Source organism: Mirounga angustirostris, unplaced genomic scaffold (genome assembly GCF_029215605.1).
Source record: "Mirounga angustirostris isolate CCGP_5_RB_7025 unplaced genomic scaffold, mMirAng1.0.hap1 SCAF_13, whole genome shotgun sequence".
NCBI lineage: Eukaryota > Metazoa > Chordata > Mammalia > Carnivora > Phocidae > Mirounga > Mirounga angustirostris.
The window spans coordinates 64669367-64694516 of record NW_026991721.1 but is presented as its reverse complement, the minus strand read 5'-3'; the positions used below and the strand labels follow the sequence as shown (position 1 = coordinate 64694516).

The 25150-nt window shown below is 46.6% G+C and overlaps 1 protein-coding gene and 1 long non-coding RNA gene across 2 annotated transcripts in view; both read right to left on the bottom strand.

Moving 5' to 3' along the window:
• PARVA (parvin alpha) overlaps positions 1–25150 on the bottom strand; it is a 177766-nt gene that overhangs the window by 152121 nt on the left and 495 nt on the right. The window lies entirely within an intron of this gene.
• LOC129046357 (uncharacterized) overlaps positions 1–25150 on the bottom strand; it is a 56623-nt gene extending 31473 nt beyond the window's left edge. The window contains exon 1 of the long non-coding RNA XR_010407018.1: positions 1–25150. This exon is cut by the window's left edge and continues 21599 nt beyond it. This is a non-coding gene — a long non-coding RNA (uncharacterized LOC129046357).

Sequence of the window (25150 nt, the reverse complement as noted above, 5' to 3'; positions counted from 1 at the left end):
AACCAGAGATGTGTAAAATGTCTCCACATACGGGGCTGCCTTGATCGTGGTCTATTTAGTAAGAGGAAGAAACACTTTTAGTGCCATTAAAGACTGGACGTGGGATCATGGTTTCCCAACCCTATTGCTCCCCAAAGGTTATTGATCTACCATCGGACATGAAGAAGGGCTGGTAGGCGAAGAACTACATTTCAAAAACCAACCCTTATGGGCGCCTGGGTGGCTCAGTTGGTTAAGCGACTGCCTTCGGCTCAGGTCATGGTCCTGGAGTCCCTGGATCGAGTCCCACATCAGGCTCCCTGCTCGGTGGGGAGTCTGCTTCTCCCTCTGACCCTCCCCCCTCTCATGGGCTCTCTCTCACTCTCTCTCTCTCAAATAAATAAATAAAATCTTTAAAAAAACAAAAACAAAAACCAACCCTTACAAAGTATGAGCTATCACTCCCATTTCACAAATGATCTGTGCTTCAGGACAATGATCCCCAGCTTCAGGGATCCCCAAGATTCATGACCAATGTGAACATCAATGCCACAGAAACTGGCCTGGTTCCAGCATTTTCCATGGTCTGTTGTATGCTGCAAAGAACTATTTTGCAAGGGGTTAGTAGGAGCTTCTTGAAAAATACGATCCCATAGGCAAAAGAAGTTTGGAAAAACTGAATACTATATCTTACTTTGCTGCTGCTTTGGAAAATCAGAGAGTGTAATAAGCTTTAATAGGAAAAAATGAAGCTCTTTTAACCTAGCTTTTCTGAACTAATTTGAACATAGTATGCTTTTTTGTGGACACTTATTAAGAGCTTTCCTACAGGGGCACCTGGGTGGCTCAGTCGTTAAGTGTCTGTCTTCGGCTCAGGTCATGGTCCCAGGGTCCTGGAATCGAGCCCCGCATCGGGCTCCCTGCTCCGCGGGAAGCCTGCTTCTCCCTCTCCCTCTCCCCCTGCTTGTGATCCTGCTCTCACTGTGTCTCTCTCTGTCAAATAAATAAATAAAATCTTTAAAAAAAAAAAAAAAAAGAGCTTTCCTACATATAAAATTAGATAAACTTTCTTTCTAAATTCCATTAATATCCACATATTTTAGCTAGCTTAATTATTTTGCCTATCAGGTCACTATAGGTTCCAATTATGGTCTTTTGCATTGTCTAAAAATATCTACTGAGCCAGGGAGGGGACCCGAGACTTGTCAAGGGGGAAATCGGCTGCAGGGAAATACCTTGGTCCCACCATTACCACTACACTCTGCCATCGTCATATACTTTGAAAGGGCACACTTTGGGGCATACAGAGATATCCCTGCCTTATGGATAAATACCTCCTAATGTTATTAAAAAGCAAACAAGTCCTCAACAAGTCCCTTTGGGGGAAATACAGGTGAGCATTCAGTGCTAGACTCCAGCCCAAATTGCCTCGTCACTCCTCAGGCCTTGCTTGGCCCACACTGCTCACATACACAGGAATACGGTTAAATGTTTGAGTTCAGGCATCTAGAATTTCCCCAAATCATCCAGATTTCAAAAGGTCTTCCTATTTTGCTCATAATTCATAAAAGTACATCAGAAATTCCAATGGATCAGTAGTTTCAAAAACTCATTCATTCAAGGGCGCCTGGGTGGCTCAGTTGGTTAAGCGACTGCCTTCGGCTCAGGTCATGATCCTGGAGTCCCGGGATCGAGTCCCGCATCGGGCTCCCTGCTCAGCGGGGAGTCTGCTTCTCCCTCTGACCCTCCTCCCTCTCATGCTCTCTGTCTCTCATTCTCTCTCTCTCAAATAAATAAATAAAATCTTTAAAAAAAAAAAAAAACTGATTCATTCAAGCTAGCATGCAATACTTCCTAAATAGGTCCAAAAAACAAAAGGAGAAAGAGAGAAAGGAAAAAGGAGAGAGAAAACATAGCCGAGGACATATGGGCAATAAGTCCCTGTGTCCGTCCCTGCGCACCGTTACAACAATACACCATGGCCTGTATGGCTTCGAAACAACAGAAATACATTTCTCACAGTGCTGGAGGCTAGGAAGTTCAAGACCGAGGTACCACCATGGGTATGTCTGGCGAGAACCTGCTTCCTGGTTCATAGCCAGCACCCCATTCCTATGTCCTCCCATGGTGGAAGGGCCAAGGGCTCTCTCTGGAGCCTCTTTTATCAAGGCACTAAGTTCCCCCAAATGATCTCCCGAAGGCCCCAGAGACTAACCCATCACCTGGGGGTTAGGATTTCAACATATGCATTCGGGGCGTGGGGGCGGAACACAAATATTCAGACCATATACTTGCTACATTATTGGTACATGGTATTAGGTATGCATTCAGACGGATTTTTCTAAAGATGAGGACCACCATAAAGATCATATAAAAGCGGGCGCCTGGGTGGCTCAGTTGGTTAAGCGACTGCCTTCAGCTCAGGTCATGATCCCGGAGTCCTGGGATCGAGTCCCGCATCGGGCTCCCCGCTCTGCGGGAAGTCTGCTTCTCCCTCTGCCTCTCTCTCTCTCTCACTCTCATGAAAAAATAAATAAAATCTTTAAAAAAAAAAAAAAAGATCATATAAAAGCATCCCCCAATTCTGGCAGCAGAGAAAAGGGGAAAGACCTCAATAATGGAGATACCATACATCAACAGTTACAGACTTTATATACAGGTTTACTTGGCTTCCAGTCTAAAGTAGTGTGAAATCTGTGCCAAGTCATAATATTTTATTCTAGTGCTCAACTGGGTATAAAACCAAAGAGTAAATATAAATGGCTACAAGTGTGGAAAATGTTCAACCTCATCAGTAATCAAAGAAACTCAAAATAATTAAGATTGGTCCCTTAATTAAATGATAATATTGAATGCAGAAAAGGATGTAGTAACAGGCACACTTCAGACTACTCTGGAAAGCACATATTGGCACATCCCTTTTAGAAAGTAATTTGGGGGGCCCCTGGGTGGTTCAGTCGGTTGGGCATCTGACTCTTGACTTCACCAAAGGTCATGATCTCACAGTTGTGGGATCAAGCCCTGCATTGGGTTCCTCGCTCAACGTGGAGCCTGCTGGAGATTCTCTTCCTCTTCCCCCTCCCCTGCTCTCTTTCTTTAATAAATAAATAACATCTTTAAAAAAAAAAAGGTAATTTGGTAATATCTAACAAGAAGTTTAAAAGGCTTGGGGAGCCTGGGTGGCTCAGTTGGTTGAGCGACTGCCTTCAGCTCAGGTCATGATCCTGGAGTCCCGGGATCGAGTCCCGCATCGGGCTCCCTGCTCGGCAGGGAGTCTGCTTCTCCCTCGGACCCTCCCCCCTCCCATGTGCTCTCTCTCTCTCTCTCATTCTCTCTCTGTCAAATAAATAAATAAAATCTTAAAAAAAAAAAGACATTTAAAAGGCTTTATATTGTTTGACCCAGTCATTCCATACTAGGAAATCTACCCTATGGCAATAATGTTAAATATGGAAAAGTAATTATACTAAAACTATTCACCATCATATTTTTATCATGGCAATTAACTGGAAACATACCAAACCCCATGAAAAAGGGACTAGGTTAGTAATCTATGGTACATCTTCCAGATGGAATATTACTATTGTCATTAAAGATTATACTTAAACTGGGACGACTGGGTGGCTCAGTCAGTTAAGCGACTGACTTCGGCTCAGGTCATGATCCCAGAGTCCTGGGATCGAGCCCCACATCGGGTTCCCTGCTCATCGGTGAGCCTGCTTCTCCCTCTCCAGCTCCCCCCTGCTTGTGTTCCCTCTCTCGCTGTCTCTCTCTGTCAAATAAATAAATAAAATCTTTAAAAACAACAAACAAATTTTTAAAAAGATTATACTCAAGAATAGTTTACAGTAACATTGTAATGAGAAGGGTAGTGAGCAAAAGAAATGTGCATACAGACTAAAAATAAACAAACAAAAAAACATAGAAAAATACTGGAAATAAGTATGTTAAAATGTAAACAGTGTTTGTCCAGGTCAGTGCTGCTTAGAGTATGATTCATAGACCAGCATGAGTCTGTGAACCATGTGTCACTTCACAAAACAAGAAAATAATTGAGAAACTTTTAGCAATTTGCTATTCCTGTAACATCCGAGCACAAGCTCCAAGGAATCGTACAGGTAAGCAGGGTATAGACCAGCTTGACTCTTGTCAAACTTAAACAGAGAGTTACAGGTGACATGAGCTACCCAGTCGTCACACACAGGAGGATACCACTGTCCATAAAGTACAGAAAACAAAAAAGAACCAGCCTTTATCTAGACCACTGGTCAGGTGGTAGTACTGTAGACAAATACTTTGACCTTCCTCTTCTGTATTTTTCAATTTTTTAAATAATGCTATGTTGCTATTATAAGAAAAACCAACATTTTTCTCAATGCAAGCAAAAAGAAGAAAATAAATGTCACTTAACTGCTGTAACTTCGGAAAACGGTCTTATAGAAACGTACAAACATAAACTGAGAAGCAGGATGATAATAGTGGTTAAGAAAGTAGCTTTTAGAGCTGACGACCTGGGTCTGAATCCTGGCTCCGTTATTTACTAACTAGGGGCCAGCTCTTCAACCTCTCCATGCCTCGGTATATTCACGCAGAAGATGGGGACAATAATAATAGAATCTATTGCATAGCTACTCGTGGGGTCTGGCAGGATTAAATGAGTCAACATACATAAAGCCCTACAACACAGTACGCTCCACATAAAAGTTCACTATTATTATTACAGATCATCGGCAGGGGTGACAGCCACAGCCGGACCATGTTTCCTAATTTTTTATTTGCAAAATTGTCAAGAGGAATGTAGCAGTGGCACTAAATACCAAGTATTAAGTGCTTTAGGTGCGCTGGCTTCCATGCTAAGCACCGGACATGAATTACCTCATTAATTACGAACAACCCTAAAGATCAGTACTAAATTCTTCTTTCCCATTTTGTCGGGGAGAAACTGAGGTTCAGAGAGATGAAGTGACTCGCCCAGGGTCACCACACTATTAGGTCTGTCTCCCTCCAGGGCGGTGGGCTAGGCATAGCACAGGGGTCCCTAGAGGCTAGACCATGAGCCCCTTGAGAGCAGACCTGCCCTGTGCCTTCTTCCCAGGGGGAGCCAGGGTCACCAGCCGGTTCAAAAGATCTGGCGCAGAGAAAAAAAAAGTCCAGCCAGGGCCCTCACTGCATCCCCCTCACCCAGCCAGCAAACAGCAACTGGCCTTCCTCCGCCGTCTGGTCAGTCTGGTTGGGGTGTTGCTCTTAGGGAGTGATTTAAGCCCTGAGGAAGGCAGCTCTTGGAATGTAGCAGGAGGATGTAGGGACTCATGAGTCATTCCTCCCCCCTCCTCGCCTGTGGCCCTGGACGCAATTTATTATCTTCGTCATCGGGTTTTCTGCTCCTGGTTGGCTGGGGGTTGGTGGAGCAGTCATCCCTAAAAGGAAATCAGTTTGTTGGAGGCAGAAAGAAGGACACTGGCGGCACCCAGCTGTTTCTGGGCCTGGAGGAATTCAAGGAGGAGCCGAAAGGCCTGGGCCAGGCTGGTGGACGCTTAGCAAGACCCTGGCTTCAGATATCCACTTGAAGATGCTCTTGTGGGACTTTCTCCCCCAGGGAGAAATCTGGACCTCTGCAGCAAAGAGAGGCCATTCCAGAAAAGCATGAGGCCGATGTATCCTGAAAGTTAGAGAGAGAACAGAAGTCCTTCCCTCAGAGAATGGGGGGCAGGGGGGCCTGGGAGTGGAGAGATAGTTAAGCACACACAGATTTTTGCCTTGAAATCTAGAACATTCTGTCTGTACCAAGCACCGAGGACAGGAGCCTGAGAATTTGATGCCTAAAAATGTGTGGGCAAGGAAAAGCATTCCCAGCAAAAGGAAAGATCAGGCTGACTTTTCATTTCCACCCTCTCTTTCAAAACTGAATTCTTCACAAGAAATATGAGTTTTAAAGCTTGGGTAGCACTTTTCTTCCCTAGCATTTCCTTTTTCGAGAGCAATTTGGTAATATCCAACAAAAGTCAGGCCTAACAAATTTTTGACTCAGCAATTCCATCTGTAAGAATTTATTATGCAGATAAACAGATACAGAATGCCTTTATTTGTTTGCAAGCAGGCTTAATGCAGCACTGTTTGGAGGCGCAAAACACCACAAAAACCTTAAATGCGCATCAATAGAGAAATGGTTAAATTAACTATGGCACACCCAGGCCATGCATAAAGTTGTTTTAAAAATGAGGTAAATCCGGGGCGCCTGGGTGGCTCAGTCATTAAGCATCTGCCTTCGGCTCAGGTCATGATCCCGGGGTCCTGGGATCGAGCCCCGCTCAGCGGGAAGCCTGCTTCTCCCTCTCCCACTCCCCCTGCTTGTGTTCCCTCTCTCCCTGTGTCTCTGTCAAATAAATTTTAAAAATCTTAAATAAATAAATAAATAAAATTTTAAAAATGAGGTAAATCCATATGTGAAAGACACGTGCATACCTTGGAGATATTGCAGGCTTGGTTCCAGACCACTGCAATAAAGCAATTATCACAATAGAGTAAAATGAAATTTTTGTTTTCCCAGTACATATAAAAACTATGTTTACACTATATTATAATCTATGAAGTATGCAATAGCATTATGTCTTTAAAAATGTATACACCTTAATTAAAAATATTTTATTGCCGGGGCGCCTGGGTGGCTCAGTTGGTTAAGCGACTGCCTTGGGCTCAGGTCATGATCCTGGAGTCCCGGGATCGAGTCCCGCATCAGGCTCCCTGCTCCGCGGGGAGTCTGCTTCTCCCTCGGACCCTCCCCCCTCTCATGTGCTCTCTTTCTCATTCTCTCTCTGTCAAATAAATAAATAAAATCTTTAAAAAAAAAAATTTATTGCCAGAAAATGCTAACCATCACCTGAGCTTTCAGCGAGTCGTAATCACTGATCACAGAGCTCCGGAACAAATAATGACAAAGTTTGAAATATTGCAAGGATTAGCAAAATGTGACACAAAGATATGAAGCGAACAAATGTTGTTGGAAAAATGGCACCAACAGACTTGCCTGATGCAGGGTTGCCACAAACCTTCAATTTGTACAAAAAACATGCAATATTTGCGACACGTGATAAAGTGAAGTGTAATAAAATGAGGTATGCCTGTACGCAAGATGGGTAAATAGGTAAGTGGAAAAGTATAAACTGTCAAACACCCTTTACAGTGGCATTCCAGTTGTATAGAAAGAAGACAAGTGCGTATGCTTGCACAACAGAGCATTCCTGACACACTATTATTACATTACTATATACTATTATTATTATTACTGTTATTACAGGCTACACCAGTCTATCTAAATCCCGACTATAGGAAAGAAGGAGGAGTCCTTCCTTTTCAGTTTATATTTCTGGCCTCTTTGAATTTTTTTACTATAAACATAAATATGTTTAGCTAGTTTAATGAAAATAGGAGCAATAATATTAACTGGCTAAACATAAGAGGCGAGTTCCATGAGAGCAGAGACATAGGTCTTCCTCTAGGGCCTTGACAGTGTCTGCCAGGGACTCAGATTTCTAGAATGCCCACTGAGAGCCAGGCCCTACTTTAAACACTTTGCAAGTCTCTACTCCTTTCATCTCCATGACAACCCCACTTTAAACACTTTGCAAGTCTCTACTCCTTTCATCTCCATGACAACCCCAGGGGGGTGGGAGGAGTACCATCCCATTTTACAGATGAGGAAGCCTGGGCTCAGAGAGGATGATGAACTTGTCCCAGGTCACACAGCCTGTATGCGGTGGGACCAGTCTGGTGCACTCCAGAGCCCAGAAACCTCCCTCCCAGGCTGCCCCTCAATAAACGGTTGAACAAATGGAAAACCAGAAAAACTGCCAGTATCTTTTAAGACTAGAGAAACTAAATTATTAAACAGTCACTCTTGTTATGGTTCATCCATTGTTATTAATTATCATTACTGATGAATGAAACATAAACACTATGAAGAAAAGCCAGCTGTGTTACAGTGGGCAAAGCACTGGACTTGAGCTTGAAGGAATTAACTCAAATCCTTGCTCTACCACTTAGTAGCTGACACCCTGAGCAAGTCACTTCACCTGAGCCTCTGTTAGCTCATCTGTAAAGTGGGGATGACAGAACCTCCCGGGGTTACTGCAGGGATTAAACGTTTCATCACACACGAATGCCCCTGTGTGCTTGACACATGCTGCATACATGTAAAAATAGGAAAAGATGCTGAGGATGAAATAAACTATGCTCACAGCATCACCAGGCTGACCTCCCTCTTTCTCAGCCTGCTGAGTTTGAAAAGTGAACTGACAATTTATATTCATATATACTCCAATGATCCAAGGAGGAAATCAGGGTTTTTAATTGTTCTGATCCTGCCTCTAGAATATTGATTTAGGACATTTAATACCATCGCCAAATGCCAAGCTTAATTTGCATCAGGTCAGAAGCTGGCTGCGGAGCCCTGGCTGTTGATTTTAGGCAGGGACTTGGGAGGGCCTGCAGCTCACCTTCCTCCTGGCCCGCAGCCAGCCGAGAGCTGGCTTCACCTGGGACTCAGAGAACTGGCTGACTGAGAAGGCCGAGTCTTTGATGGATTTTCACCGTTTAATTAAAGTGCAGCTGGGGCCCGGGGCCGTGCTGTACCTTTCAGCGAGATATTTGTCGCATGCTGCACAGCTAGCCTGTGTGGAGGCCGCTGGGCCAGGGCAAAACCCACCCTCAGCCTGGATCCGCCTCACCCAGGGAGCCTGTGTATCTGCCTTTTGGAGGCCCCAGGTTCGTCTTCAGGAGCTCAGTTCTCTGGGCACTAAACGCTGCCTCTGGGAGAATCTCAGAATTCAAACATGGGCCAATGATGCCCAAACAGAGCCCCTGATGGCCTGCTTTAGAAAATCTTCCAGGCTGCTCAGCTGTTCTTTTTTTTTTAAGATTTTTTTTTTTTTAATTTGTTTGTCAGAGAGAGAGAGCATGCAAGCAGGGGGGAGTGACAGGCAGAGGGAGAAGCAGGCTCCCCGCTGAGCAAGGAGTCCGATGCGATGCAGGGCTCGATTCCAGGACCCCGGAATCATGACCTGAGCCGAAGGCAGACGCCGAACCGACTGAGCCACTCAGGAATCCCTGCTCAACTGTTCTTAACGAACATGTTCTGTGCTCTGAGCCCAACCTCATCACTTCATTTACAAACTAGGGGGCTACAGAAAGCCCATTCATTAAAGTTTTCTTTTCTTTTTTTTTATTTTAAAGATTTTTATTTATTTATTTGACAGAGAGAGACACAGCGAGAGAGGGAACACAAGCAGGGGGAGTGGGAGAGGGAGAAGCAGGCTCCCCGCAGAGCAGGGAGCCCGATGCGGGACTCGATCCCAGGACCCTGGGATCATGACCTGAGCTGAAGGCAGTCGCTTAACCAACTGAGCCACCCAGGCGCCCTAAAGTTTTCTTTTTTATTATAATTATTACAGGAAATTTCAAATACACCCCAAAGTGAGAGACTAGTACAACAAACCTCCATGTACCCATCATCGTTCTGCAATAATGAGCAATTCGTGGCCCCTTGTTGCTACACCTCAACCCCTGCACTGCATTATCCAAAGCAACTTCCAGACATCTTATCATGCCGTCCACTACACATTTCAGTATGTACCTGGAAAAGATAAGGACTTCCGTCTTTTTTAACATGACCACGACGCTGTTCTCACACCCTACAAATTAATAATGATTTCTTCATGTCATCCATTGCCGGTGAGTGGTTACTTTTTCCTGATTGTCCCATAAATCACTTGAAGAAGTTGATTTTTCTTTTTTTTTCTTTCTTTTTTTTTTTAAAGATTTTATTTATTTATTTGAGACAGAGAGAATGAGAGACAGAGAGCATGAGAGGGAGGAGGGTCAGAGGGAGAAGCAGACTCCCTGCAGAGCAGGGAGCCTGATGCGGGACTCGATCCCGGGACTCCAGGATCATGACCTGAGCCGAAGGCAGTCGCTTAACCAACTGAGCCACCCAGGTGCCCTGAAGAAGTTGATTTTTCTGAAGCAGGATCCAAATAAGGTTCTAGCTGGGGTTTGGTGGCGTGGACTTTCTCATCTTCTCTCACCTTCCCTTCAAACCCCCCCGTGCTCGGTCGTTTCATATGAAGGTGCTAGAAGCCCAGAGACGCCACTTACTTACACCGGGAGGCACACCCAAGCGTTTGGTTTTAGCCTCCTCACCTGGAAAATGGGAATAATCATAATCCCCTATCTCATGGGGGTAATTATGAGGATTCAATGAAATAGAACATGTAAAAATGTAGAGAACAGAGCCTGGCACTGAAAGACAATGACTTTGATAGAATTTGATAGAATTCCCAAGCCCAGCATCTGGGTGGGAATAACACGGAGTAAAAAGTGGTGTAACTCTCCACACTTTTCTCTGACTTTGAGCTGTTGTTCACAGTGAGATGGTAGAATGTTCTAGTTAAGAGCAATGCTCTGGAGCCAGACTGCCCCGGTTCAAATCCTAGGTCTTCCACTTGCTAGTGATGGCAAAACAATGCGTGTATTTGCCAGAATTCATTTCCTTTCCCTCTGGGCCAACAACTATGTCTCTTTGCCTCTTTTGCACTGAAGTGCGGCCACAAAACTGAGCTCTGGCCAGTGGTAAGTGGGCAGAAGTGATATGCATCAAGTCAGTGCCTGCCAGGTAAGAACCTCCCACTGAAGTCTTGCTGTCTTTCTCACCAGGCCCCCTTGATTGATTGGTGAGGACCCAAAGAACATGGAAGAAGGAAGACTGTTAAGATGAAAGGTACCTGGATCCCTGAATGACCATGTGGAAGGCAATCCAATCAAGGAGGCTGGAGTTGGGGGGCTGGCTGGCTCAGTTAGTAGAGCATACGACTCCTGATCTCAGGCTCATGAGTTCAAGCCCCGCACTGAGTGTAGAGATCACTTAAAAAAAAAAAAAAAATGATGCCATGGGGTTCTGCTATAAGCAGGAAATAAATTTTTATTATGATAAGCTTCTGAGAATCTGGGGCTTATCTGTTATAGCAGCTAGTGTTACCTTAACTAGTACATGAGCTTTGACCTCGGGCAAGTTACCTGGCCTCCCTGTTCTTCACTTTCCCCATTTGTAAAGGGGCAAAGCTGCTAATACCTATTTCATGGGGTTGTTAGGAAGATCAAACATTAATATATCTGAAGCATCTACTACATTGCCTGGCCCATAGAGCATCATAAGCGCTTGCCCCTGATGCCCTAATGGTATTATCATTGTTTTTAGTATTATTATGTGAAATATAATAGTATACCAACAGGAATTTCCCACATTTACAATTTGGGCCCAAAGTTTTATTCCAATCAATTTCCAATTTAATAATGACAGCCAGTGGTAAAACAGGATTATGACCATTTGCTTAACAGGAAATATTTCAGGAATACAGTCATTCTGCAAGATGAACAGCACCTCATACAGGATGCAACAAGTCTCTGGCACTCCCCACCAACATTTAAAAAAATGGGAGGATGAGACTTTCTTGCCATGTACCTTTCTGGGTGAGCAGCCAGAGTCCTCTTCATGCTTAGGACTGGGGAGATGTGCAATGAACTCTATGGGGGCATGGTTACCCAAGAAGATCTACAAATGTCCAAAAAGCACATGAAAAGATGATCAACATCATGACCTTTCAGGGACATGCAAATGAGAACCACAGTGAGCTACACTTCACACCACCGCGATGGCTACCATCAAAAAAGAAAGACGGTAACAAGTGTTGGTGGGGATGTGGAGACACGCCCTGATGGTGGGAGTATTAAATGGTGCAGCCCCTTTGGAAAACAGCCTGGCAGTTCTTCAAAATGCGAAACATATTCTCTTGTACTCGAGAGAAATGAAAACATATGTCCACACAAAAACTTGTACATGAAAATTGATAGCTACATTATTTATTACAGCAAAAAGTGCAAACAATCAAAATGTCCATCAACTGATGCATGGATAAACAAAATGTGGTATTATCCATCGAACAGGCTATTTTTCGGCCGTGAAAAGGAGCAAAGTACTGATGGATGCTACGACATGGATGAACCTTGAAAATACTACCCTAAGGGGACGCCTGGGTGGCGCAGTCAGTTAAACGTCTGCCTTCAGCTCAGGTCATGACCCCAGAGTCCTGGGATCAAGTCCCTCATCAGGCACCCTGTTCAGCAGGCAGTCTGCTTCTCCCTCTCCCTCTGCCCCTCCCCCTGCTTGTGCACTCACTCTCTCTCTCTCCGACAAATAAAATCCTTTAAAAAAAAAAAAGAAAGAAAGAAAGAAAGAAAATACTACCCTAAGTGAAAAAAGCCAATGGAAAAAAACCATAGAATGATTGTTTGACTCCATTTATACGGAATGTCCAGAATAGGCAAATCTGGAGAGAGAATATAGATTAGCGGCTCCTGGGGGGGGTAGGAGAATAGGGAGGGAAGGTAGGGTGACTGCTAATGGGCACAAGGTCTCTTTTTGGGGTGATGAAAATGTTCTAGAATTGTGTCAATGGTTGCACAACTGTGAATATACTAAAAACCAGAGAATTACACTGTTTAAATGGGGAACTGTACCTCAATAAAACTGCAATCCTAAGAAAGAATAAATATAAAAAAGGTACCCATTCATTCACAGAGATCAAACTACCTCTCCTCTGGACTTGAGCTGCCATCAGAACACAGAGCACAACCCCACCTCATCTGGAGCCTTTGAGAACGATATGGCCTGTTAAAATCCAGCTTCACCTCTGTGTACAAGGACTGATGCTGTGACATAAACATGTAATGAGTCTAAAGCTCAGGAGAGAGGTCACGGCGGGAAATGGAGCTTGGGGGCTTACCAACACATCCAGGTAGGAGGTGAAACTGTCATCCACACGCCCACGAACACAGATAACCCAGTGATACCACCCCCCTCCCCGAACACAACTGCCTGACCCCAGAGATACAAGCAGGGTTGGTTCTCCAAGCCCTTCCCCTTTAAGGACATAAGCTAGACCATGAATCACACTTTCCCAAACCAGTCATACTAAATAGGCTAGGTAGCTGGGAGCCCAACTCACTTAAATTGGTGTCATATCATTCGAAAAGCTGACATTCAGGTCTTACAAATTGAACGACAATTGTTTTCTATCCAATTCATGGCTCTGGACTCCTGTTTCCCACCTGCTCCAACACCAATTTAAGCAATTCTGAACTTTGATCTCCACAGCAGAATGTCTCCGATTTATTGAAGTGTCAGGTCCCAATTGTGCTCACATCCACCCCTGGCAGGGCCATTACCAGGTGTGAAATCTGGGTGCCCATCACCCCGGCCACGTTGAGCACAGCGACAACCACAAGGAACAAAATCAATCTGCCTCTCCATAGTCATCATGGGAGCCTTGTAATTTACCATAATGACAGGCGGGGAGGAAAAGCAGGCGAAGAGATCGTTCTGTTCTCCAGGCCCTTGGACATGTGCTGGAGGGGCTACGGAGTCCACCAGGACAGGCCTTGCAACTGTCAGCTAAGAGGCAGCTACTACTCCTTGCAAAGGGCTATTTCGGCACTTGCCCGTGTCCTGGGTTGCTTTAAAATGCAACTTGTGTTTTGCAAACAGCATCAAAAAACGTTGGTTCCTGCTGCCCCTGCTTCTCCCAGCTGTCACTAGTCACTACCTGTCATCTATAGGTCGGCCCCACCAGGGCTGGGAGTCAGGGACAGCTCAGGCTTACCGTAAATAGGAAACCCCTCTCCACTAAGAGGAAAGTTGATTTCCAAGCCGGGAGTGTAGGGGGGTGGGGGCAATGAGTGAGGCGAGACCCCGGGTTCCTGTGTGAGCACTGGCAGACTCATCAACGACCTCCATTTGTGGGGTCAGGATGAGTCCACATTGGGGCCGTAGCCTGCCCCTGCCCCTCACCTGCTCAGCTAGGGTCTTGACTTGCCTGCTAACTTCTGCCGGTGTCTGCCCCCAGGCCCCTGAAGCTGAGACCCCAGCCTGGACTTGGATAAGCCCTTCAGATTCAGAACTCAGGCACTCAACAGAGGCCAAGAACCTTGGGACCCTGTCACCTCAACGCCTGCCCTAATAAACCTGGATTGCCCCATCCCCTCAACTTGGAGATTGGGGCCGCAGACCCTCTTCCTGAACCCCTCTCTCATTTTGTCTCTCCACAGGGGCTCCCACACACCCTACGGCCAAAGCCATGTTGTCTAAGACAAAATCTGCTTTAGAAAGAATTGTTTTGGGTTGGAAAAGTCAATGTCATACTGCAATTGGCAGATTAATGGTTCTACTGATGAATATATCCTAGGAAGAAGTAAGTGCAGAGCCTGCTCCGTGGAGCACCCTGGTATTTTGGGGAGCCCTGCGGCCTGGGTTTGGGTCTCCGAGGGAGCAGAAACAGGCCAGCAACCTCACTTTTTTGTAGTCCCACATCATCATCATCCCCAGGAGACCCACCGCGTTCACAACTCCTGTGTCAGACTGGGTTTTTCACAGAACAGAAGAGGGGAGGGGCCTCTGGATTTTCAAAGAGATAGGGAATGAGTGAAGGGAGTGGAGTATGATTCAAGGATGAATAAATGCCCTGACACACCACTCCCGGGGGGGGGGCGGGGGGGGGGAGTCTGCCTCCACAACTGACGCCCAAGAAACGCTCCCTGGGGTGCTGGGTGTGATAATTACGTGCTCCAACTGGCTCAGATCCACTCTTAGCAGATGAAATGAGACACCTGACTGCTGACTCCTAATGCAGGTTGAGGAAACTGAGCCCTGGAGGCATCGGCCCAGCCCACTCTTGTCAAAATCCATCAGAAACTCAGAAAGCTCCCGAATCCTATCCCTCCTCTTGTCAGCCTGGGGCGGGGAGGGGTTTCTTCCTCTGGTTTCGAGACCCAGCTTGCAAGCACCATGTGTCCTAAGGAGCCCTAAACCCTGGCAACCTTAATTTGTCCATCGTCGCCCTCAGTTCACTGTCTTGTCATGACCTCCCAGTTGTGGTTACCAAGTGTGGGGCAAGTCCAAGAATTCAGCAGTTGGGAGGTAGGGAGGGAGAGGTCAAGACAAGGAGGGACTCCTTGACCAAACCTTCACTGGGTCTCACATGAAGTGGTGCGAACTCAGTGGGGCAGGGGGAGGCTGTGACTTACTTCAAGGATGACCATTTCCAAGGGGACTTCAAGGATGACCATTCCCAAGGCACCTCGGGCCTTGTTAGAAGAGCAGGCACTTGGGATGATAAACCAGGCCACATATGGATGGAAGGATGGCCCCAAGAGAAAGTTCTGAAATAAAGATCTGCCTGTTCTAGAGCTCACTATGAACATGTTACTGACCAGGAGGGAAGTGTGCACTTGCCTGACCCATCACCGTCCCACCCCACCCCATCCCACAACTCAGTGACCTGGGCCCATTAGCCAGGAGCAGACAGAAACTTCCAGCCTAACGATGCTGGTTTTACTTTCAAACAGCCTACTGGGAAGACCACCCAGACCCAAAAGCAGGAATCTCTGTTTATCAGTGATAAACAATCAGTGTTAAGCAAGCCAAAAGTCACCCTTTGACCCATAACTGTACTTCTGGGGCTCCATTCAAAGAAAATTATTCTTCCTTTTTAAAAAAGTTTTGGACAGCATCATTTCTAGAAAAAAAAAAAGAGGATCAAAAGAAATGGGTAAGTGAGCAAGAGGACATTCACTCAATGAATATTATGCACCTATAAAAAGTATGTTTGGTAAGATTTACAACACAAAATCTATTGATATAATAAATGAAAAATAGAGATACAGAATTTTTATCTATGTAATATACATGGTATACTTACAATTATAAAAAGGAAAAAAGTTATAAGGAAGAAAAAGAATAGACCGAAGTAAGTCAAAATTCTAACAGTGATTGCTTCTGGGAGGTGCAATTCGCATGGCTGTTTTCTACTTTCCCGTAAATCCCTAAAGCATGGGTTAATTTTATAATGGGAAAAAAACCCTACTTTTATTAAAAAATTAGATGCTAAGCAATTTGGTTCATTCTTCCTTCCCCCAAGAGTGTGTGGTAGTAGAGAATATTTCTGTTTCAACCGATGAAGTTCACCGCTTCTTCCGTCCACGGCCTAACTTCTCCCTAAGGCTGGTTTGCAGGGAACACAGGGTCTCTAGCCACAAAGGGTCTCTAGCCACAAAGACGGTTTTTCTAAGGCGTTGGCAGGCTGGTGTGTTCACAGCAAACAGAATTATCACTTAGTAAATGCTAGTGGAACCAGATTTTCAGCAAGGCCTATAGCGATCCATCCGCACTCCGTGCAAACGCGTGTCTCCGGGCCAGAACACAGATGAAGCAGCTACGATCCACAGCTTGTGCTCCGAGCCAGGCTCTCCTTTTAGTAGGTCCTTCCGGGTGGGCCGGAGTGGGGAGTGTGGTGGTGATGGATTCCCCTGGTTTGGCACCTAGTGAGTAATGGAGCGGAGAAGCGCAGGAAGGGCTAGGCAGGCGGGGGAGGGCAACCAGCAGGCTCCGGGGGAATTACAGGAATTCTGAATTTCTTGCACAGTTTTGGTCTGCACCTTTCTTTTGTCTCCCCCAAACCTTGCCCAGAGGCTGTTTCACCTCAGCCCGTCATCATTTTAGCTCCATCAGGAAAACATGCAACGCCATTTTCACAGAGCAAGCTTTTCTGGATGAAAACAAAAACGCAGGCCTCTACACTCAGAGGGATCTCCACCCTGGACCTGCCTGCACTGTATCATCACTGCCTATAGATTCTAGGACCCAGGGCCTTAGCGTGCTTGTCAAGAGTGGGGCTAAGTGATAATGTCCCTCCACAAAGGGTAAAGAGATTCCTGGTGGGAGAAGGCAGTTTCATCTCTCACACACATACACACGCACCCGTGCACGTGCAGCCAGAAGTTGAGGCCTGGATGAAAGCAGGGGACCAGGATTGTCATTCAAGGTTAGGCAGAGTTTGAAGTAAGCTGGGGACACCCTCAGGAGGAGTCAGATGCCCACTGATGATTCAGGCAGTTGGTTCGCCATTTTGTAGGGCACTTGTTGAGTATCTGGAACCACGCAAGGCACGTGCGGTGCAAACAGGAGCAGGACGGACAGAACCCCTGCCCTCCCAGGCACCACAGGGAAAAGGAGGGAAGGGACGAGGTCCAGGGCCTAAGCTAGAGGAGGCCTCCTTGTCCTGGGGGCTCTAGGCCTCAGACAAAACCTTCATAGGGATTTCTTCCTGATTTCGGCTGCAGAACACACTGAACACTTAACAGAACGTTTGTGCCTCCCTTAAAGTATTTTATTTTGGGGGCACCTGGGTGGCTCAGTCGTTAAGCGTCTGCCTTCGGCTCAGGTCATGATCCCAGGGTCCTGGGATCGAGCCCCGCATCGGGCTCCCTGCTCTGCGGGGAGCCTGCTTCTCCCTCTCCCACTCCCCCTGCTTGTGTTCCCTCTCTCGCTGTGTCTCTCTCTGTCAAATAAATATATAAAATCTTAAAAAAAAAAAAGGAATAATTTAAAAATGTATATTTTATTTTTAAGTGTTTTTTTTAATTACTGAAATTGTTGTAGAGCTTTTCCCAAATGTGTTCTTTTTTCCATGACAGTGAATAGTGATTTTAGATGCTTACATATGTTTACATGAGGATTTCATCTCTTCTGTACTAATGGCTAAAACATAATTACGAACTGCGCTTGTTAACCAAAGAGAGATATTCCATGAGACAAGGACTCCTAATATGGAGGTGTCCTTGGGCCGGGGCCCGCTTATCCTGGTGCCCATCTCCTCCTCCCGACACTGAGGTGCCTTCATTAGTGGAGGAAAGAAAGAGGTCTTTGTGATGATGTCATTCCCAGACCACCCTACACAGACAATAAAACTGAATTTGAGAGAAGCCTGGTGAAATGAGAGCTCAGAAATCACAGAACACCAGAGCTGCAAGGGCCCTCAGAGGTTCTGTAGCTTAATCCACTGACATGAGAAATGGACAAAGAGGAAGAGGCCTAAGATTACACAACCAGTTAGCAGGGGGCTATTTTCACCCAGGTAAATATGGGGAAATTCCTCGCATGGAAACTCCAGTATCACCATGTGTTAAACACTACGCCGGGCAGGGGGGCTACGGGAAGGGGGCCCTCAGCGTGGCGTGTGACATGCACTCCCACAGACGGCCACAGGGCAACGTGGCCAGTGCCACGGCAGAGCCACGGATAAGGGGGCATGAGAGAAGGAAGCAGCTCACTTCCTGCGGGAGCGAGGAAGGCAACCAGCAGAAGGGGATATCTGAACTGGGTTTTAATGATTGAATAGGAGTTTGGTGTATAGGGAAAGGAAGAAGGTCATTTCAGAAATATGGAACAGCACGTACAGAGGTTAACACGTGTGAAAGAACGTGATGTGTTGGGGAATAAAGAGCGGTTGGGTGCAGCTAAAATGGAGGCTTCCTGAAAGGGAAACAGAGGCAAGACCAGAAGGGGAGACTAAGGAGCAGCTGAGGAGGTCTTGAACGCCCTGAGGGGGCATTACCTTGGTGTTAAAAAAACAACAACAAGCGCTGTGAATTGTGCAAGACTGTTGAATCTCAGATCTGTACCTCTGAAACAAATAATGCAGTATGTGTTAAGAAAAAAAAGAAGAAGAAGAAGAAGAAGGTAGCGGGAGGGGAAGAATGAAGCGGGGGAAATCGGAGGGGTAGACGAACCATGAGAGACGATGGACTCTGAAAAACAAACTGAGGGTTGTAGAGGGGAGGGGGGTGGGAGGATGGGTTAGCCTGGTGGTGGGTATTGAGGAGGGCACATTCTGCATGGAGCACTGGGTGTTGTGCACAAACAATGAATCATGGAACACTTCATCTAAAATTAATGATGTAATGTATGGGGATTAACATAAGAATAAAAAAAAATAAAAAACAACAACAACAACGGTATACTGGCAAAATAATGAAGGGTGGATTGAACAGAAAAGGCCCAGAGACAGGGAGACCAGTGGGGTGGATATTTGCAACATTTCAGGTAGAAAATAAAAATGGAAAAATTAAAAAAAAAAAGAAAAAAAAAAAGAAAGAAACAATGTTGAAAAAGACAAAGAGCACTTCCGGGGCCTGACCCGAGGTGGGGATGCAAGGCGGAATCCACAGGCCTCCTGGACAGACGGCTGTGTGCAGGGACAGGAGAGAGCAGAGGTGGGCAAGCCACTGCCCCGGGGCTGCCACGAGCCCGCCATCTGTTTTCTTGCAGCCCCACTGCTAAGGATGGGTTTCACATTTTTAAAGGACTGAAAAAGAATGAGAATATTTTGTGACACATGAAAGTTACATGAAATTCAAATGTCAGGGTCCAGCTGGAGCAGAGCCATGCGTGTTCCTTCACCTCCCGTCTACGGTAACAAGGGCAGAACCGAGCACAGGCTGGGGCCAGCAAAGTCTGCGATATTTGCTATTTGCCCTTTCAGAAGAGGTTGCCAAGACAGAGGAAGACCGCGGCCTCAGGCAACTGGCGGGATGGTGGAAGGAGAGAAGCTGATTGGGGCAAGTGGCACGGATAGTAATGCCCTCGAGGGCATGTGGACTTGGAGGGTGACACACCCAGGAGATGGGTGCCCTACAGGTGAGAGATCCGGACTTAAGACATGGATTTGAGAAGCATCAATGGGCAGATGGTCATTGAAGCCATGGGAGTGGGTGAGATAATCCACGGGAGAGGAAAAAAAAAAAAAACCACCCCAAAACAGAGAGCAAAGCCGGGAAGTCAGAACCCCAGGAAATGCTGCTGAGGGGGCAAATAGGCAAGAACAACCCAAGAAGGAGTCTGAGAAAGACTAGTCAGAGACATAGGCAACAATTTCAGTGTGAATAAGGTCAAGGGAGAAGATGTCTTGAGGAACAGAGAGAGCTGAAGAAATGTCAAATGCCACCAACAGCCCAAGTGGAATGAGGACGGAAAAGGAGACCGTGGGTCCTGGGAGCCCTCAACCAGCAAAGCCTGCACTGTGGGAACAGGCGGATGCGCTCCTGCTTTCCTCCTTCCATGGCCCCTCCTGCTGATCCTCTCTCCACGGTCCGCTATGTTTGAAAGCCTCAGGGCGCAGGCCCTGGACCTCTTCTACTTTCTAGCCCAGACACCCCCCGCCCCCGAACTGGGCTCTTGGAACCAACTGTGAATTCAGCATGGCCGCTGCAAAGTGAAGCAGGCCCCTCTATTCAACAGGCCCCACCCTCTTTCTCCCCAAACCAGCTCACCCAGAGACTTCTCCAGCTCAGTGAAAGCACTCTCTCTTCAGCTGTTCAAACCCAAATCCCTGGAGTCATCTCGATTCTCCTCTCATCTTCCATCCAACCATTCAGTAAATCCTACCCACCACATCTTCAAACTACACCCAGGCTTCAGCGCCCACCCCTCTACTCCAGGCCACCGCCGCTCTCCCCTGCCTCCTAGCTCATGTCCCTGCTTCTACCTCTGCCCCCCCACAGTCATGCAGCACCTCACCAGAGCCATCCTGCTGAAACACAAGTGCAGTCATGTTATTCCTCTACTCAAAGCCCCTGAAACCTTCCCATCTCACTCTGAGTAAAGGCTCCAGGCATACGATGGCCTCCAGCACCCTACACAACCCGCATCTACCCTCCGTCTAATCCCTGAGACCTCACCACCTTCCACAACCATGCTCACCCTCTCCAGTCACAGCGACCTCCTTGCTGGCCCTCCACATATCAGGTCCACTCCTGCCTCAGGGCCTTTGCATTTGCCATTCCCTCTGCCTGTGATGCTCTTCTTCAAGATACACATATGGCTCCCTCACCTCCCTCAGATCTTTCAGAAATACCCTTCCCAGGGAAGTCTTTTCTAGCCATCCCATTTTACAGTGCCAACCATCTCTCAACCCTCAACACTCCGTGTTCCCTTGCCATGCTTTATTTTGCTCTAAAGCACCTGTCACTACTCTAATACAACACACATGATCTACCAACTGATCTTGTTTATTATCTGTCTCCACTGCTAGAATGTAAGCTCCATGCAGGCAGAGATTTTTGTCTGGATTTTCCCTGCCATATCCCAGCACAGCGCCTGGTACATGGTAGGCGCTCAGTAGAGGATTCCTGAAAGAACGAGGCTAATGGGTCAAGAAATGATGAGGAGATAAGCAAGGGAAAGCCATTAAGGCAACTCTTTCAAGATCTGCAGTTGAGTATTAAGAAGAAACCAGTATCAGGAGATCTTCTCCAAATGGGAAAGACTCAAGCATATTTACAGAATGTTGGGGGGTAGAGCAGCATGAAAGAGACTGAGGACATGAGAGCAAGGCTATTTGGCTATGCCGAGTCTGGGAAGGAGCAAAATGAATGGCCTCACAAACAAGGGGACAAGGGACCTCTTTGGAAGAGACTAGGGTAGGCAAGGAGCATGAAAGGAGGTGTAGATCTCAGGGAGCAAGGGGAAATTGAACAAGTTCACACCTAGTACTCAGTTTTCTATCTCAAGGTGTGGGGAAGAGTTTGAGTGGTGAGGGTTTGAGGTGGCACTTTGGAAAATGAGAATGCATGCTGATTCGGGGAGAAGAGAGTTGCTCAGCAGGGCTGGGGGATCCCCCCACTCCCGAAACCATAAATATGTTACAGTTTGGGGATCTTCCCCAGTTACACTGGGAGGCCAATGAGAACCAAAGGGGTAAGTCCTAGTATTATTTTAAAATTATTAAGTTAAAGCCCTTATTGGACACATTGGACATCGAACAAAATGTAAAACTCTAAGGGATAATAAATACAAGGGTAAGTGATAGGAATAATCATTGCTGCTGACCCAACTTAGGGCACCTCCAGTTGGCAAATACAATGCAAGATGGTGTCCCTGGAAAGAGCAAGTCTTGAGGACAGATCTAGAGAAAGAAAGATGAAAGGTGACCCTTTGGCTAAGGACTCTGAAAGGCTACTCTAAGGAGCCACAGAAGAGGGCTGTGTATAGCGTAAAGGAAGGCTGGAACCACAAAAGAGAAGATCCACAGAGGAAAACAAAAGCCACTTAACGACAACTCCTGAAAATGGGCCCAGATATTCTAAAATACTGAAATATGGGGCACCTGGGTGGCTCAGTTGGTTAAGCGTCTGACTCCAGATTTCGGCTCTGGTCGCGATCTCTGCGTCGTGGAATTGAGCTCCACGTGGGGCTCCGCAGTCAGCACAAGTCTGCTGGAGAGTCTCTCCCTCTGCCTCTCTCCCCACTCCTGCACACATGCTCATGCTTGCACTCTCTCTCTCAAAAAATAAATAAAATCTTCTAAAAAATGCTGAAATATGACATTATGGAAATAGGAGTATCTGATGTGCAAGGAAAGATCCCTAATTTCCAAAGGGACCAACGCAGGGTCATAAGAGCTTCAGAGTCATGAGCTACTAGGCTATTTGCAGAACCTGTAGAATCTTCTATAGTCCATAATGAAAAGACTATTTCAAATTTTAAGGACTATGTCACATTGAGCTATCAATTTTAATAGCTACTATTCATTATTCATACCATGCTATGCATATTACATGCTTTATTCCCATTTTATAGATGAAGAAACAGAAGCTTAGATAAGAAAGTTGTCCTAAGTCATAGCAATAGATAAGGGGCTGGACCAGAAATCAAAGCCAAAGGTGTCTGGTCCCAAAGACCATGCTTTTAACCTCTCTTTTCCTAAGGTTATTTTTCCTTATTGAAAACACAGGAGTGATGACTACTTTTAATGTATTCTTATGAGACTTATAAGTCATTCTATGATGTATGTAGTAGGTATTTGTACGAAGACATATTGTTATATGAAATTATTGACTAAATATTCTAACACGTATTATGTCTTTCCAATGTTTGTGTTCTACAGTGGGACACAACAGGTGTCAAGTGAATGAATGGCAGTCCCTGAGCCCAGGAGAATTCAATGCTCAAGGTCACATCAGTGACCTTGAGGAATCATGTTCTAGAATATTATGGGGGGGGGGGAAGTAGGAGAAAGCAGTTTCTGCAAAGCACACAGCTGTGAGTTTTTGCAAGATCCAGAGCAAGATCTAGTCTTACTGTTACTGAAGTGATGATTAGTGGGCCCTTGACAGGCAAAGCATTGATCACTGAGACCCAGCACACACTCACCAAGAGCAGGTGATTTCAGACCAACCCAGCTGCCTTCTTTGGGCTCGCAGAACTACCACCTACAGCGGCAAGCAGGTGGGGCTGGGTGGTGGTGGGCCCCTTTAGAAGAAGCAAACTCACCATTTACATCCCCTGGATTAGTTAAGCGTCTGAATGACAGAATCAGGACTTAACAGTTAAGTAGAGCAAGGATAAAAATAAGATCTTGCACCTGGTTTCAAAAACCCAATTGAGTAAATCTGAGACAGGTAAGGGAATGGTTCAGGAGCCACAGACATGAAAATGTTTTTGAATAAGTCGGTAGCCAACTCAATGAGAGCTAACAGTGTGATGTAACGGACAGAATAAGGAAAAGCGGCCCTGGCTGCATTACTAGAACCTGGTGTCTGGGCTAGAACCGAGAAGGGTTCTAACCTGGGTGGGCTGGGCTAGACTTCCACACTACTATGGGGGCTTCCGGGCAGCTCACTTTGAAAGGGTCTGCTGGTTATTTTCATTTCCCCCAATCCCCACTATGATCGCTGCACGGCTCTGTGTCCTGAGGGAGCTGACCCCTACATATGGCATTGTCCATACACCCTTGCCCGGGTGACTTCCCCCTGGGTCCAGCCAACTAGAAGCACCCACAAGAGACTCAAGGGCAAGGAAAGAGAAGACACAGAGTATCTCTTGTGCCAATGTCTCCCTGCTCCATCTCCATGTTACTGACAGTCGCTGTGTCTCTCTGTAGCTACAGTTCCTGTCCGGCAGCCCCCCTTCCATAGTTCCAGCTCTCTGTGGGCTCCCCGTGCCCCGTCAGGTCTAGAGGTAGTAACAGCTTCCACCTGTCTGTCGCTAGCCCCTAGCTTCCTCACCATCCTTCCTGGCTCCGCTTACCCCTGCCCTCACCTCTGAAACTAGTCCCTTCACGACAGTATTTTCAAAATAAGGGACGACTCCAGGAAACAGGCTAACCCACTTGAAAAAAGTGAGGGGCTACCATCAGACTCATTCTTCTGGCTCCAGAGATTCCGGCTTCTGGCTCTAGAGAGTCTCTCTCTCTAGACAGAAGCCAATTCTGTATTTTTACAACAAACTTTTCTGAAGAGTTGGCAAAGGTGGGTTGGGCGCACCGGGAAGGTCATGAGCTTCAGAAACTCAGAGTTGTTTAGTCTTAGCTGGAGAGCCCACACCAGGAATACAGTAGGAAAAAGTCAGAAGGGTAACGAAGGGCTTTCCAAGCCTGGATTTCATGATTTGCTACCAGCTATCATGATCAAAACAACCAAACCGGGAAAAAACCTTTTTGGAGCTGTGTTTCGCTGCGTCTCACTCCAACACAGAAAGTAGAGGTTTAGTCCTTTGTGTTAAGTTTGAGAACTCTCAGCACGGAAGTTCTTCTTTACGCTTTAAGGTAACTCAGAAACACGGAATTACGTGACACCACGGTATCACGGCCTTCGAGAGCGCTATTCCCAAACCACGCAGCATTAACCAAGCAACTTCTATCTACACATCACTAGAGCTTCTTCTGAACTGTCACTTCATTTTTCAAACCAAAAGCCAAGATGTGAAATCTGCCAGTGAGACGAAGTGTTTTACATGCAAATTGTCCTGGAAAAAAAATAAGATCACTTCCATTCACCCTGGCGGGGAACAAAGTGTTTCTTACAAAGAGCCCTCCACTCCTGAGTTCACAGAAAGGTCACAGCGCGATGCCAAGTGTGTCTGATCCAGGTTTTCCCCTTGAGTGCGAGTGTGTCATTTATCACAGGGCCCGACCGCTAGGACAGCCACTCATTCATTCAACAAACATTAATAGCGCCCTACTGGGCCCTGGGGGCGGATGCGAGAGCCGGAGGCCGACGCTGCTTCTGGGGTTGCGTGCGTCCAGGAAACGAGCGGGTCTCAAAGGCCAACGAAGGCAGCGAGCGAGAGCGCGGCGCCCAGGAAAGTTTCCGCAGGAACCTGGGGAACGCCAGCCTTCGGGCGCCGAGAGGGCGGGGCGCGGGCCTCCGGGAGGACGCCGCCTCCGCTTGGGGGCCCGGCCGCCTCCCCGGGCCCCGCGGCGCTCGCCCCCAGCCCAGCGCGGCCGGCGCC